This window comes from Mesoplodon bidens (genome assembly GCF_964165515.1).
Source record: "Mesoplodon bidens genome assembly, chromosome: 3".
In the NCBI taxonomy this organism is placed as follows: Eukaryota; Metazoa; Chordata; class Mammalia; order Artiodactyla; family Ziphiidae; genus Mesoplodon; species Mesoplodon bidens.
The window spans coordinates 29828542-29845242 of NC_138178.1; the positions used below are offsets into that span (position 1 = coordinate 29828542).

The 16701-nt window shown below is 42.4% G+C and overlaps 1 protein-coding gene across 12 annotated transcripts in view; it reads right to left on the bottom strand.

The window, feature by feature from the left end:
- ZMYND11 (zinc finger MYND-type containing 11) overlaps positions 1-15001 on the bottom strand; it is a 127882-nt gene extending 112881 nt beyond the window's left edge. For 4 of the 12 annotated variants that reach the window (XM_081227759.1, XM_081227752.1, XM_081227749.1 and 1 more), the window contains exon 1: positions 14553-14795. The gene's annotated coding sequence lies outside the window, so the exon portion shown is untranslated. The other 8 variants (XM_081227751.1, XM_081227758.1, XM_081227750.1 and 5 more) reach the window with 7 other exon arrangements.
- Positions 15002-16701: the final 1700 nt, after the last annotated feature.

Consider the following 16701-nt stretch of genomic DNA (forward strand, 5'->3'; position numbering starts at 1 on the left):
ACAAACTACTATACATAAAATAGATAAGCAACAAGGATTTACTGTATAGCACAGGGGAGTATATTCAGTATCTATAATGGAAAATAACCTGAAAATATATATATATAACTGAATCACTTTGCTATACACCTGAAACTAATACAATATTGTAAATCAACTACAGTTCAATTAAAAAAATAAGGGAAAGGTTGATAAATTCAACTACCATGACCAATAACAACAAAAAACAAAAACAAAAATCTAAAAATCTAAAAACAAGCAGATGAACACAATTATGGCCCTTTGCATGGCCAAAATACTGCAAAACCAATGTAAAAATATACATGACAAAATGTTTTGAGAATACCATCTTTATAACATTATAAACATCCTGAAAAACATTTAAAGTAGGGAGATGAAGAAAACTGAAGCTTTTATGATGGTTCCAGTCAGAGATAGCCAACTCTGGATAAATACCAGCATGGTAGAACAGGGATTACTGTGCCCCTATAATCAGCTCATAACATTAATTTCCTAATAAGGCTTTTAAAGTGACCCAATCACTGTCTTATAGGAACTTAGATATCTATGAAATAGGGCAGATAATGTTTGTATTAAAAATTATTTTAAATTAGCCATTCATTTATTACACAGCAACCGTACCAGCCCATGCTAAGTTAACCAGAATGCTTCTTCTCTCAAAAAATGTTTTTCAAGAGGAGTCTCTCATAATTTGGAGACTGTATAATGATAAATGTGAAATCTGAAGAAAATGACAAATAGCAATTCTGTACTTCGGAACTGATGGAATATGAATTAGAGTACATATTAGCACCATGCTGAACATATTCAAGGTCAAAGAGGGACAACATAAAATCAGTCAATTTTATCCAATGCAAACAGTTTATACTAAAAGAAACATGTCTTGCTTAATAAACATTTGAATGAATTTAAAAGGCAGACAACTCAAATAACGGCTTATACTTTCATGCACATTAATAATCACAACACATTTATACAGGCAAGATCTAGGTGCTTTCTCAGTCTGTACTGACCTCTCTTTTTTCCTAATACATTTACCTTTACAATTACCATCTCTTTAATTAATGAAATGAGACCGAAGTTTGCAACTGAACTTTTCCATTGTTTGGATTCTGAATGCATGAGAATCAACTATAACTGTTTAAACCCTCAATTACTTGGCAGTCCATACAAGGATGCTTTACTGTAACAAAGGAGCATATCCCACTTAACTACATCTACCTTACCATAATGAATGAGCAAAAGAATAAAGAACTTAGAAATTACATAACCACTTTCTAGATTAAAGTAAATACAAAGGACGGGTGAGAACATGTGGTACTCTTCCTGCACTAATGTCAAACATCCAGAACAGCGGGCATTTAGGCTGGCAATGGCCTCTGGGCAGGACTGGGGAATACACATTCCTGTCTTGTTGTTCATACTGTCTTATTGAACGGTTATAATATACATCACAAAGCTTATAATATCTTTGACAGTGTATAAAGTACTACTTATGCAAGAAAATCTGAAATCTTATAATTATCTTACACACTGTGAAATGTATACAGCAGACACAAGCAATAGCAGACACTGACGTCTGCAAATAAATCCAGCACTTCCTATGGCTAAGTTGCCAAATACTTGTTATTTTAATACAATGTCTGTTTCTAAAGTACTTTGAGTTTTAATTTGGGTAAAACATGTTTCCCATAATCTTGACAAGTAGTGTCAAAAAAGTCTGGTCTAGGAGCTTCCCTGGTGGCGCAGTGTTTGAGAGTCCGCCTGCCGATGCAGGGGACGCGGGTTCGTGCCCCGGTCCGGGAAGATCCCACATGCCACGGAGCGGCTGAGCCCGTGAGCCATGGCCGCTGAGCCTGCACGTCCGGAGCCTGTGCTCCGCCACGGGAGAGGCCACAACGGTGAGAGGCCCGTGTACCGCAAAAAAAAAAAAAAAAAAAAGTCTGGTCTCATTTCACATTTCTAATAGATAGTAATGACTGCCTAGGACAGACACTGTGTTAAGAATTTTGAGGTCAAGGAGCAAACAATGGGAAGGAGTGGGAGGAGAGTGAGTCTCCAGGAAACTTTAAAAAAGAATATAATTATTAGTTGTGGTTTATGAAGGCATACTGTTTTCTGAAATAATCCCACCTCATAAGCATTAAAAATGGCCATGGCCATAACCACAGGTGGCACAGTACACAGGGACCAGATTACATGGAGTTTCATAAGCCAACCCTTTCATAAAGGATTTGAAACTTTAACCTAAGGGCAATGGGAGCCACTGAAGAATTCTCAGCAGAAGACAGTGATTAGACTCCCAGCAGCTATTTAGCCTGCACCAATCATGGTAATTCCATCTTCCTTACCAGCTGACATCAAGTCCAACAAGTGCTATGTGACTCAATGAGGGAGAAGTGTGCTAAGGCTACTTTTAGGACCAATTCCTAGCCCTAAAAAAAGGCCTCTTCTCCCTCTAAATATCACTAGGTCTTAATATGATGCCCAAAACTGATGCAGCATTCTTGCCGCCCTGAGGGGAACTAGCCTGAGAATAAAGCTGATGCTGAGGGCTGGACAAAGGAAAGATGGTCCTTTGAGCTGTTGCTTGTGTCACCTGGAGTTTATCCTCTCTCTGGACTTCTAGTTAGATGAGAGAATAAGTTTGCATTAGCCAGTTTGAGTCAAGTTCTTCTGTAAGTTCCGGCTAAAAGCACCTTAGCTGATATAATAATTATTCCCATGTTGGTGGTAAGTGAAACCATGAGTCGGGATGAGACTCTGGAGGGAGGCAGGTAGTGAAGAAAGAATGAAGTCCTAGGGCAGAGTGGGGGGCACCTCATGTTTCATTCTAGGCAGCAGAAGAGGAGCTGGTAAACAGACAAGCAGCAGCCAAAGGTTCTAAAGAAAAGCAAGAGAGTGTGGCGTTACAAAAAACAAAAACAAAAAGGAGTGTTTCAACAAGAAGGGGATGGTCAACTGTGCCTCTCGGCTGCTGAAAGTCAAGTAGAGTGGAGGGCTGAAAGGCTCAGGTGGACTCAGCAACTTGGCAGTCCCAGCACCTCCCTGGAACAGCTTCAGTCGTCTGATAGTGTAGAAGTTGAACTGGGAAGAAGTACAGAAATAAAAAGAAAGATGATTCTTTGGATGAGTGTTCAGAAAGGAGAAAGATTATAGAGGGGAGAAAAGAAAACCAGAGCAGTGGATGTGGAGTTCTGAAAAGATTTTTGTTGTTTTTGTTTTGTTTGTTTTGTAATGGTGAGGTGATGTCAGAGTATATCTAAATGAAAATCAAAGAGAGCAAGTGTAGAAGGGAATGCAAATGAGATAGGTAAGAGGTTTCAGAAGGGATGATCTACAGAGACACAGGTGAAGAGAATGAGAGAAGGAGATGTGAGGGCAGGCATGTCTGCAGATCTGGAGTAAAGCAAGTTACTTACTTCCCACAGGAAGCCTTCCTTCTCCTCTGGAAAAAGAGACTAAACTCCTCTACAAGAGTAATGGGGGGTAGAGAGGTGTGAGGAAAGTGAAGAAAGTTTAGTAAGTCATTATTGAAAGTGGACGGTGAACTGACCAGAGAAAGTCTGAGAGCCCAGATGACCAGTTGGTTTCCAACAATCTACATACAGTGTCATGAGCTCCGTAGTTTCCCTCTACCAGCATGCAGATTGTTAGGGTAAATTCATCCAGAATTCGGGTTTTGTCTATACATTGTAGGCACTGAAAAGATAAAGGGGCATTCTTTTGTCTACCTACATGCACTTATGTGACCTACTATATGTACAGCACTATACTAGGTATTATAAAGAAATTTTAAGTTAGTGTTCTCAGGTCAAGGAACTGGGAAAATAATTATAGGAAGGTAAGATAATTATAAGATGATTATAAAAGGCAATAGAATAAGAACTAGTTGAGGCAAACTTTAAATGCTGTAAGGGGACAGATCACTGTGGGATAGCAATAAGATGGAGAAGATGAAACTTGACAGAGATCTCAAATGCCAACAAATTTTAAATTAAATTTCAAGCTAACTTCAGCACTGGGGGCAGAACGCAGAGGGGAAAGGAGTATACCTGAGCAAAAGTTATAAAGTATTATTAACATAAAAGTACTACTTGTGCATTAAAGAAAACACTTATTGAAAGAATAAACATAACTGGCTGAAGTAAAAGTTTTACTTAGGGGAACAGGAGATAAGACTAGAAAATTAGACTAAGAACAGACTCCAAAATATCCTGATGATAGGATTATAAGCTCTGGGAGAAGGAAAATGAATGAGGAGAGGTTTACAATTGTCCCTGAATACTGCCTATTAGCAGATTTCAGACCACAGTGCAGGGAAATAAAACAGGAACAGAGCCTGTGGTCTCCCTGAGTCGAGGAGACAGAGCAGAGACTGCAGCGACCAGTTTTCAGCTCAGCATTTCATTTGGTAGAATTCAAATTTTTGAGTCAATTACTTTCTCTATGAATCGGATGTCAGGTCCTCTTCCCTCCTTATTATTATAATATTTAGAATCATTCTATGAAATAGTATGTCTACTTAGGAACAAACAGTATGTAAAATAATTTGTAATAGTATACCCATCGAACATTTTCCACTCTATTCTGCAAGGTCCAATTTTATAGGAATAGTCTATTTAAAAATGCAGTTCTGACAAGAGCAACCAATATAATTCTTGAACATATCTGGTAATCTAAAACTGAGAAATTTATGTTTATTTAAGACAATCTGACTTAACACACTTTAAAATAGACAAAAGCGAGAGGACTGATGCCAATGGGACACGGCCTGCAGAGGAGGCTATGGCATCCGGCTGGAAGAGCGAACGACCTGCTCAGAACTTGAAGACCCACAGTCAGCACCAGGCCAAATGAGGCTTCTCCAGGCCACTCCTCCTCCTCTAAAGCCCTGACTTCCAAAGACTGATGGATTCTGCACTAGAGAGGAAGGAAGAGAAACCCGTGCAAATTCTCAGGCTCTCCACAGGTCCTCAGGAAGCCCACTGGGAAGCCTCAGCATGCTGAGGGAGAAGTGCAAGAACAGGAGAGAACACAGATACTGGCCATCAGTGACTGGAGTGACAGTGAATCTCATAGCTCACAGGCTTCTTCCCTCAGAATCTTCTGGTACTCAGCTTAGACAATGAATCTGCTCCTGCTCTGGCCCTATCTCTGGGGAACAACCTGTAAGTGGAAATGACACCCCCAATCTGTAGGAACATCAAGGGTCACCTGAAATCCAGAAAAAAGCCAAGGATACCCAGGTTGCTAAGCAGCAGTGCCAGGAAAACCTCCTCAGATGGTCCCACTATCGCCTGCAGGCACAACTTCACCATGGCTGGCATAATCGCCCAGGGAAAGACATCCAAGTGCTTCTGATGCCTGTCAGGGTCACAAGCTTACTCCACAACCTGCAGGAACACTTGGCCGCTGCTCATACTACAGGAAATCTCAGAGACACTGAACTGGGTGGCAGCCTACCCCCGGACATCATTTGCCTCAGACACAATGCAGGACCATTAGGAAACACCAACCAACCCCACCTTTGCTATCCACCTTCCCTGACCATCAGCAGAGTGACAATACCAGAGCATTTCTGAGGAACCTGAAAAGACTTGAGGTTTTCTTCTGGGATATATTTATTTTTCAGGCTATTTTGATTATCCTGTGTAGGAAACTTCAAGAATAAGATTCCTGAAAAATAATTTCTGAGACAGAGAGCTGAAAGGTTGTAGAGTACATCATTTTCTATAAACCATTACAAAAAGAACTTTCTAGAAGTCATCATATATACTTGGCCTACTTAAAAAAATAAAAATTTGTGACTTTAAAAGTTAAAAAAATCCTAACTGGAACTTTAAAATAGAGCCCAGACCCATCCCCAGAGATTCTGACTTAATGTGTTTGTTAAGAAAAAAAGTAATTCAGATGCTCAGTCATGACTGAGAACCAGTGTACCATCAAGAGCTTCCCATGTGTCATCCAAAATCCCAAAGAATTTATTTAAAAGAACAAATAAGATGCAAGTACTACTTCAAGTAAGGCTTACAACAGTATGTTTTTCGTTAGCATTTGTTTAAAATATGCAAATGAATCAAGAGAAAGTCTAACTTTAAACTGGATTGGTGGTTGTTCAGCTTTTAATTCACTAGGAAATAACTGAGACTAAAGCTAGGTTTATTTTAATAATCATAAGAAAATAAAATTTAACTTTCAAATTACTCAAATGGAAGTTTCTTAACTAAAACAATCTAACACGAATACTGATCACAATCGAGAGGCTTCTTCAGAACTGTATGTGTAGAAAATATATGTGCAGAATAAGAAAATGTTATTTCAAAATAAAAGATATCAAGTATTTTGACATTACACTAAGTGTGGCATTTTTAAACATAAAAGAAATGTTAAATTATAAGTACAGTAGAAAAATAAACCACTTTAAACTTTATATCCTCTACAATTTAAAAAGATAACATCTCTAATAGTAAATAAAATGCCCCGAAAACGCTGTAAATATGGTATCAATGGCAAGCCCAAATAAATCAATCTCACTTGTTCCTACCACAAGTACTGGCCAGCTTAAGTATATATATTCAATACTAATTTGAGAAGGGCTCCATGTCAAAACTCAATTGAAAAGTAAGAACTTGATCTCCCTAACAGCATTTCTCAGATACAGTTTTGAGACAGAAAAGCAATCAACAAGCAGATAAACAAAGAATCTACAAAAAAAATAAAGCATTCATAATAGCTTTCAAGCTGAGATACTTTAGCCTTTATTAAAAGACTATTTCTTTTTAAAAAATCTTTCTATAACTATTAAATATGAGACAACCTTATGTAATATCCCCGCTGATGAGCATCAACACAATCTGAACCTGGCCATGCTACAACTCAGTTGATCTATGTCTCTCTTCACCATATGCTTCACACTATTTTATTTTAGACAATAAACACCTACTGACTCCTGAAGCCTCAGCACTTAGAGTAACTTTCAAGAAATTAGCTATTTCAATCCAAAGAGAACGTATCCAACAGAGGGAATACTAAAAGATTCCTCAAGACAATGACTGCCCCTTCTAATGCAGCACAAAAACTTTAGTGGTAAAGTTAATTTCAAATATTTTGAAACATTTCTCTCCTATACATAAGTATTAAAATAATGATTTTAAGTTCACACACACACACCCTGTGGCAAGTTATCTTCATAATGTGAGTTGCCAATAGTTACAGCAAGAAAATGAGCCAATTATTTATGCTTGTTCTTAGGTTACAAGCTGTCGTTACCAGTGAAACTGGAATTAACCAGAACTTTACGTATGGGACGTTCTGATTACCAGGAGGTTTCTAATATTCCTTTCTTTCCATCCCCTACTTTTGAAACAGGAGTGAGCATAGTTTCATGTTCTTTTACTATTCCATACTTTTGCAGACATAAACGTATACTTGTAAGATGACAGTGTATGAGTACAAAGATCCAAGAAGTTGGTGAGTTTTAGGGAGACAGAGCAGCCAAATGCAGTATAGGGGTACTTCCCTGGTGGCGCAGTGCTTAAGGATCCGCCTACCAATGCAGAGGACACGGGTTCAAACCCTGGTCCCGGAAGATCCCACATGCCGTGGAGCAACTAAACCCATGTGCCACAACTACTGAGCCTGCGAGCCACAACTAATGAGCCCGTGTGCCACAACTACTGAAGTCCTCACACGTAGAGCCCATGCTCTGCAACAAAGAGAAGCCACCACAATGAGAAGCCCGCACACTACAACAAAGAGTAGCCCCCACTCGCCGCAATGAGAGAAAGCCCGGCACAGCAACGAAGCCCCAAGGAAGGAAGGAAGGGAGGGAGGGAGGAAGTAAATAAATAAATAAATTTTTTTAATGGAGTATAGGTTTGCTAGTCATAGACGTGAATTCAAATACCCCTTTGATCATGTGTTCTGTGTGACTCCAGGCACTAGTAACTTAACTCTTCCAAGTCTCTTCTCTATTATAAGTTATATAATACTTATAACTGTGCTGTATGATATTGTAATTTATCATATAATCATACTATAATAAATACTTCCCTCGTTATGCTGCTGTGAGAACTAAATGGAGTATGTAAAATGCCTAGCATAGTAGGTGCTCAATGACACCTTCCTTTACAAACAATGGTGCTGCCACAAGCAATACCTTTACAATGAAAAACAGCTTTCTAAAAACTGCTTACAAAGACTTCTAAAGGGACATAATGTGTGTACATAAGCGAAGTACTATGTATTTATGAAAGATTATCTTGCAATACACCACAGTATCTTCCTCATTTTAAAAATATAGCATTTTAAATCCCAATTGTGAAAGTTGGTATTAAGTAACAAGCTCTCAAAACAAATCCATTTCTAACTATTTGTATATATCTTTCTTTTGTTTACATGATAAATGTTTGGATAGGAAAGAAGAGTCTTCCTTCTTTAAATTCTATTTTAAGTTTATTTAGCACACAAGCAGGTCAAATTAGGAAAAACTATTAAAGATTTTAAGTGGGACTATCTTTCATTTAAATGCTTAGATAGTATCAGGAGAACAAAAAAAAAAATTACTAATCATAACAAAGTTGTTTTTAAAAATCCTCAAGTGGAGGCTTCCTTGGTGGTGCAGTGGTTGAGAATCCGCCTGCCAATGCAGGAGACATGGGTTCAAGCCTAGGTCCGGGAAGATCCCACATGCCGCAGAACTAAGCCCGTGCGCCACAACTACTGAGCCTGCGTTCTAGAGCCCGTGAGCCACAACTACTGAGCCCACGTGCTGCAACTACTGAAGCCTGTGCGCTCTAGTGCCCGTGCTCTGTGAGGAGAAGCCACCACAATGAGAAGCCTATGCACCGCAACAGAGAGTAGACCCCGCTCGCTACAGCTAGAGAAAGCCCGTGTGCAGCAACAACGACTCAACGCAGCCAAAAATTAAATAAATAAAAAAAATTTTAAATCCTCAAGTAGTTAATAAAGTCACGAAGTTACAAATTAGAATGAATTTGAGGGGGCTTCCCTGGTGGCGCAGTGGTTGAGAGTTCGCCTGCCGATGCAGAGGACACGGGTTCGTGCCCCGGTCCGGGAAGATCCCACATGCCGCGGAGCGGCTGGGCCCATGCCATGGCCGCTGAGCCTGCGCGTCCAGAGCCTGTGCTCTGCAACGGGAGAGGCCACAACAGTGAGAGGCCCGCGTACCGCAAAAAAAAAAAAAAAAAAAAAAAACAAGTAATCTCAGCTCAAATACAATGTACCTTAACTCACAAAGATTGCTCCACAGCACCTGTACTTAATTTCTTGTTACACTTTATTGCACTTGCTTCAGTAACTGTGTTATCTAGCAAGTGTCTAGCACACAGCAGTTTCAATAAATAACAATGAATGAACTCAAGATATTAAAACAGGGCTTCCCTGGTGGCGCAGTGGTTGAGAGTCCGCCTGCCGATGCAGGGGACGCGAGTTCGTGCCCCGGTCTGGGAGGATCCCACATGCCGCGGAGCGGCTGGGCCCGTGAGCCATGGCCGCTGGGCCTGTGCGTCCGGAGCCTGTGCTCCGCAACGGGAGAGGCCACAACAGTGAGAGGCCCGCGTACCACAAAAAAAAAAAAAAAAAGATATTAAAACATAGTCTACCTATTACAAGAAAATACAATATATTTTAATGTGCTCTTATGAAACATTATGGACTAACTATAAAAGCATTTCTTTAAAACAAAACTAGTTTACTATACTTACTCAGTTTACAAAATTAAAACACTATGTGTAAGTTTTCAGCAACACACATTTTTCCAACTACTATATAAGGGTACAAGGTAATCTACTCAATATATTCCTCTCATCTCTGAAGAACAGATGAGTCCATATGATCCCTTAAAAATACTGATATGACAGTATTCCATTACCTTTGTCATCTCTATTAATCTCTTTGTCTATTTCTTTAATTTCACATGAAGTTAGGCAAATGATTAGCCATTATGTATTGATGAATAGAAAACAAACCCCCCAAATACAATGAAAGATGTCTAAATATTTACTAGTTGAGCATAAATTAGATTTGCAAAATTGAGTTGAATACCTAAGCCTAACAATTTGCTAAATTTCCCTACTAAATACATAATGGTCTCTACAAATATTTTCTTAACTTCCAAATAAATATTTTTTAAATTTTGCATACTATTTATTTGCATTTGTAAGTAATTTGATATCAAATATTGTACAGCATTTTCACAATACAAACTACAAGCATACCTCATTTTATTGCACTTCACCTTACAGGCCCTCACAAATACTGTTTTCACAAACTGAAAGTTTGTGGCAACCCTGCCTTGAGCAAGTCTACTGGTGCCATTTTTCCAACAGCACTTGCTCACTTTGTGTTTCTGTGTCACATTTTGGTAATTCTTGCAACATTTTAAGTTTTTTCATTATTACTGTATTTGTTATGGTGATCTGTAATCAGTGATCTTTGATGTGACTACTAAAGCTCACTAAAGGCTCAGATGTTGGTTAGCATTTTTTAGCAATAAAGTATTTTTTAATTAAGGTATGTACACTGGTTTTTGGACATAATGCTACTGCACACTTAACAGACTACAGTATAGTGTATATATGACTTTTATATGCATTGGGAAACCAAAAAACTCACATGACTTGCTTTATTGTGATATCTCCTTTACTGCGGTGGTCTGGAGCAGAACCCATGGTATCTCTGAGGTATGCCTGTAAATAGCTTTCCAAGAATTTTCTAAGTGGAAAATCAGTAATAGGCACACACACACAAAGATCTTTCCTTAAGGCAGCACATATATTTAAGATACTACATGTGAGATATTACATCATACTGGCTGGGTATTTAGATTTCAATTTGTATCTCCCTTCCATTATGTTCATTTCTATCATTTCACCTCTTATCACAGAGATTCTCAAGCCTGTATGTTATATGGATCATATTCTCTCAAAAAACTACTCCTGATAGTTCATTCACTTCTTATTATACAGAGTATGTATGTGTGTTGAGGGGTGTGGGTGTGCTACAAGAGGTGGGACCTTACACAATTAAAAGGAAGACTGCTATGCTTTTAAGATGATCATGTGTATGATTTTTAGAAGTGGGATAGTGTATGTAAAGAACTTTGCACAATGCTGACACCTGGTAAACATACAATATATGATGCCTATTTTCATCATGGTACTCATTTATGTTATAAACTTGTGGATACAAAAACATTTCAAAAATCAAGACGAAAGTTAGACAGACCACTGATGATATGGAGAACCTTCAGATCACTATTGATCTTCACAGAATCACTGTATGGAAGCAGATTTAAATTGCTTTGAAATTTTGACAATGCCACTGAAACAAAGTAACTGAAAGTCTTCATGTAAGAGATATGGATAGCAATTAAACTCCTTGTTTTTCAGATGGGGAAACTGAGCCCAGGCATGGCAAGTTTAAATAATTTGCCGAAGATCACTCTGCTAGTAATGAGAGGTGAGATTCAGACCCAAGTCACCTGGCCTCAAACTCATGTTGCTATACTACCTCCACTCAAATTACAAAAATCTAATCAACCTGTAAAAAAATTCAACGTTAAGTCCAAGTTAAGGTTTTCAAACAGTGAAACTTTTTTTTTTTTTTTTAAGTCAGACTCTTAACATTTTCTCCTTTTTTCCAGATACAGCCTCTTGACTTAAATTTTTTCTATGGAGAATTCAATTGAAGGATGGTAGGGGTAGGTAAACAAAATCTCTGATACCAGAGGTTTAGGGCTTTAAGCAACAGTAGGACAGTATTTGATACTGTCAAATACTGTAAGTATTTGATAATACTGTAAGTATTTATTACAAATGTTAAAATTCTTAATTAGCTTCAATCAGTGTCTCAATTTAGGTATGCCAAAGGGTACGAATGTCTCTGTTATACACTACCTGAACAACCCTTAAAGGAAAAGTGGATATTGTTACAAAAAGGTGAGAGTTCAAATAAACACAAGTCAATTCACGGAAATATGCAAGATGACATACACTCAAAGTATCAATGTAATGATATCCTAAGAATATTGCATATGAACTAAGGAGATAATTTTAACATTTTAATTGATCTTTCTTTGTAAAGCTGGGAGCACTTACATATATGTTTATTTAACCACCTTGCAACAGGTAACTGAAAAAATAAACTGCCCAATTACAAAATGTAAAAGGGAGATTCCGTTTTCATATGAACAACATCTAAGGGGAAAAAGTACCACAATAGAGATCCTCTGTTAATCATGCATGGAGTTAAGCAAGAAAAATATTTTATTGATTATGTCATAATCACAGCCCATATTTTCTGACCTCTGATTCTCTAACTTGGCCATCTTATAAAGAAGAGTCCACCAAAATAATGACTAATCAACGCTAAAGACAAAGAAAATAACATGCCTGTACAAAATTCATATTTTATCTCCTGCTTGTACAAGTTAGAATTCAGAAATGTCACAAAGGTGACCCTGCTTACCAGAAAGCACTCAAACTTTTAAAGTACAACCAAGACTATCTCTCTGCTAACTTCAAACCATTAATTAGAATCAATGACCCAAAAGCCTGAAAAGGTTATGCATCCCATAATTACTAAGCTACAACTACTACATTTCCCAGTTTAAAAGAAAAACGTTTTACTTTCTGCCTTTAAACAGACTAATTTTTAAGCAGTCTCTTGTTTCCACAGGACACCGCTTACTGTAGGATGCAGAACACCTGGGTGAGGCAGACCAGAGGACCCAGGACCTAAACCTCAGTAATCCCTGTGGGCCTCTAAAAATCTGACCCAAGCGGGCCCCTCCAACCTTCAGGCACCCATCCCTCAACAGGGTACCTGCTTTGAGTTCACAGGACCCCGGGTACCATGTACATACCCCACAAGCGCACACGAAGCACCATGAACACACAGTATGTAACACCGGGTATGACATGCCCACACCGGGAACCATGTGGACCCGTATATAACACCAGGCACCACAGACAACTAGGTACCATGCACACACCATATGTGACACCAGGAACCATGCCCACACCAGGTATGATACCCCCACCACATATAACACCAAATACCAGGTGCACACCGAGCACCAGTAACACAACGGGTATCATGCATGCTCCCACGGTATACAACACCAGGCACACATTCGGGACCACGGACACACCAGGCAGCATGGACACACTAGGAATCATGCCCCACCACATACCAGGTGCACACTGGGCAACACCGACACACAGCATATAACACCAGGCGTCACGGATACATCGGGCACCATGACCACACGGTATGTAACACCGACCACCACGGACACACTGGGTATCACACCCCCACCGTACATAACACCGGGCACCACGGACACACCGTGAGCGCCTCCAGCGCTGGGCCAGAAAGGCGTAAGGGTACAGTCCACGCGGAAGTTGGGGGTCCCAGGCCGGCTGCTGCGCCCCAGCTTAGCTCCCCTCCGAACGCCCGGCGGGATGGGTGGCGGACACTTAGGCGGTCCTGGGGGCCCGGGAGGATCTGCGGAGGAGGCGGAGGCCTCGCTGCCGCCCGTTCCCAGCCCCGGGGACCAGGCCTCGCCTGGGCCCTTGGGGACCATCCTGCCCAGCCGCGGCCTTCGATCCCAACAACTAGCCGTCAAGCAGACGCCCGCCCCCCACCCGCCCCCAAACTCACAGGGCCGCGTCCCGGCGGACCCCGAGCCGAACCGCTGGCCCCGAGGTCTGGGCGCGCGGGGAGTACCGGCCCGGCGGGCGGCGCTCACGCGACTCCCCGGCTTCGCGGCCCGTGCAGGCCCCGCGCCGTCCTGCTCCTGCGGGGCCTCCTCCTCCTGCAGGGCCGCCCTTCCCCGGCCGGCCGAAGGCGGGGGGCGCAGCCGAACCCCCGCAGACCAGCAGGCCCCTGCCCGACGCAAACAAAGCTCCGCCGTCCACTCGGCGCTGTTTGCGGGGGGCGAGCAACGGTCACGCCCGCGGCCCGAGAAGCTGCAGCCGGGCCCGAGCTCCACAAACACCCCGCCTCGGACACCCCGCCCGCGCCCCCGCCCCCGCCCCGCCACCGAGGCCGAGCGTCTCCCACCATTATGCTCCGGACGGTCCTCGCCGCCGCCGCCGCCGCCGCCGCGCCCGGCCCTCCCCCTCCGCGCCCGGCCCGCCGCCCGCGCCGCCTCCTTCCCGCCGCCGCCGCCTCCACCGGGCCAGGGCCGGCGGGGAGCGGGGGGGCCGCGGTCTCCCGGCCTCCCAGCCACCGCGGGCCCTGCCTCCCTGCCGCCCGCGCCAGCTCCCCGGCCTCCCCGCCTCCGGTTACGCGGACCCGGCCTCCCTGCCGCCCGCCCCGGCTCCCCGACCTCCCCACCTCCGGCTCCAGGGGCCCGGCCGCCTCCCTGGCTCCCCGGCTCCGCGGACCCGGCCTCCCCGCTCCGGCTCCGCGCCTCAGGGGCGCCATGTTTACAAGCCTCCACCACAGAAACTCGCGAGCACCCGGCGAGGGAAGCGCTGAGGCCCCGCCGCCGCACTTACGGTGTCTCCTCGCCGAGCGGCGGGCCGTGGTCGGGCGCGGAGTTGAGGCGCCGCCGCCGCCGGGAAAGTTTGCGTCCTGCGAGGCCGCGGCGCCGCTCACATGGCGGGCCGAGCTGGGCGGCCGCTCGCCGGCCCGGCCTCCTCACCGCCGCCCGCCCGCCGCCCCCGGGCTTTATTGTGTGGCCCGCCGGCCGGCCGCGCTGCGGGCTCGGGCTCGGCGCGGGCTCCCTCCCGGCCCGGCCCGCCGTGCACGCCCACACCCACCTTCCCGCCGTCCTGTGCTCCGCGCCTCTCCCCAAATTTGAGCATATTCTTACATATCCACACATGCACTTCATATCAACACACACGTGAAAGCTACGTACGTGCGGGCACGCGGGAGCCGGGAGCGGAGCGCACAAAGATCCGGCGCCCGCAGCATCGTCAGCTCGGACCCGCGGCTGCGGGCACTGCCCGGCCGACGCCTGCTTTCGTGTGCCTCGTACCTGCCTAGAGTCACCGTCGGAATGGCAAGGTCTTGGAGGAGCATTAATTTTTTAATTGGCAAGATCGGTAAAATGGTGTTAATACCTTTTAAATTTTGTCAAAGAAACAAATTGCGGGAATATGCTGAATTCCTCATTCCATACGTGCACAAACAGGACTTAAGAAAGAACGGGACCACCCATTACCGTTTTGGCAAAAACACTACCAATTTGTGTTAAGGAGAAGGTTATCTTTCTTAGTTTGTAATTCTAGATCTAAGAAGAGAAGATCCCCATATGTGGATTAAGAAAGTCTCAGAGATAAGCATACTTAATAGATTTCACATGTTTTCTCTAATGACCTTTGTCCATAGGAGTTTGGAAGGAAGACCTATCAGCCAAAACTTCCTACTCTGATTCTCTTTGGACATATATACCTGAAAATCACCAGAAGACACTTGTCCAAGAAATTTGGGGATTCTAATCCAATTCAACAATCTTTCACAGCTGGTCTCTAAGTTAGAATTTTAAAATGGGTGGTAACTGAATAGGAGTTCTATGATGTACACCAGTGGAAGAAACATAGTATTTCATAGCCCTGGTTCTAAAACATCCCAGAGAGATTTTGGTTATCTCAAGAGACATCACAAAATAATTTAAACTCATTTTAATTGTATGGATAAATATATTCCATTAAAATCGAGCAGCGGGACTAAAAGATGTCAGAAAAAAATCAAGCCATGCCTGGTTTGAATGCGGGACCAGGAATTCTAACAATGAACAGCTTTAAGTAAATCATCTTTTTTTTTTAAGTCATCTGTAAAATAGCAGACTGCATGATTCTATATATTTCACAGAGGCCACTCAAGGAAGACATCATATATGTATAAAAGGAAACTTACATTTTAGGAAAGAAGTCACTAACCCTAACTGCACATTTTTCTACAAAGTTTTTAGCCATCATTTTTATTTTTGTACCCAGATATTCTCTCTCTTTCTACCTTGGTTTTGCCTAGAATTTAACCCTTGGCCCTATACTCCCTTCAGAACAGTTTTATTTACCTTATTTTCCCCCCAGCTGAATAACTAATAGGCAGGGGAGATGGTCTGGGGGCCAGTGGTTTGGGGTTGGGAGTTGGAGGGAAGCCCAGAAGACCCAAATAGTTATTTCCATACAACTGACATTATACCATGAATTTATCTGCCAAACTGCAAAGAGAAGGCAAGGAACTGAGGTGTCAAGGAAAAGAGGGGAAAGGAAGAGTAGTAGGCTGTGAGGAATGGTTTACATCAACTTGGCCGTGTTTCAGAGATTTAGCACCACTCAAAGAAAGACCCCACGCAGCACTCCTAATTCTTCCCCAACGCCAACTAACGCTAGACAGTTAAGTAATGTCTGACTTGATCAGCATATCACTTTTTCCAGATTCTGCTTTAAGAAATATTATGTAAATAGAGAAGGCATGGGTTATTCAACAGGTTGGTGTGGAATTTTTGTCTCTTTAAAAAAATAAATCAAATCATATCCTTACCTTACACTCCACACTTTAAAATAATCCAAATGACTTAAATAATACATATGTATAAACTGAAAATCATTATTCTAAAGGTAGAAGAAAATATAGGTGAATGTTTGTAATATTAGTGTGGAGAAAAATATCCTAAGCTCTAAAGCAATAATTTTT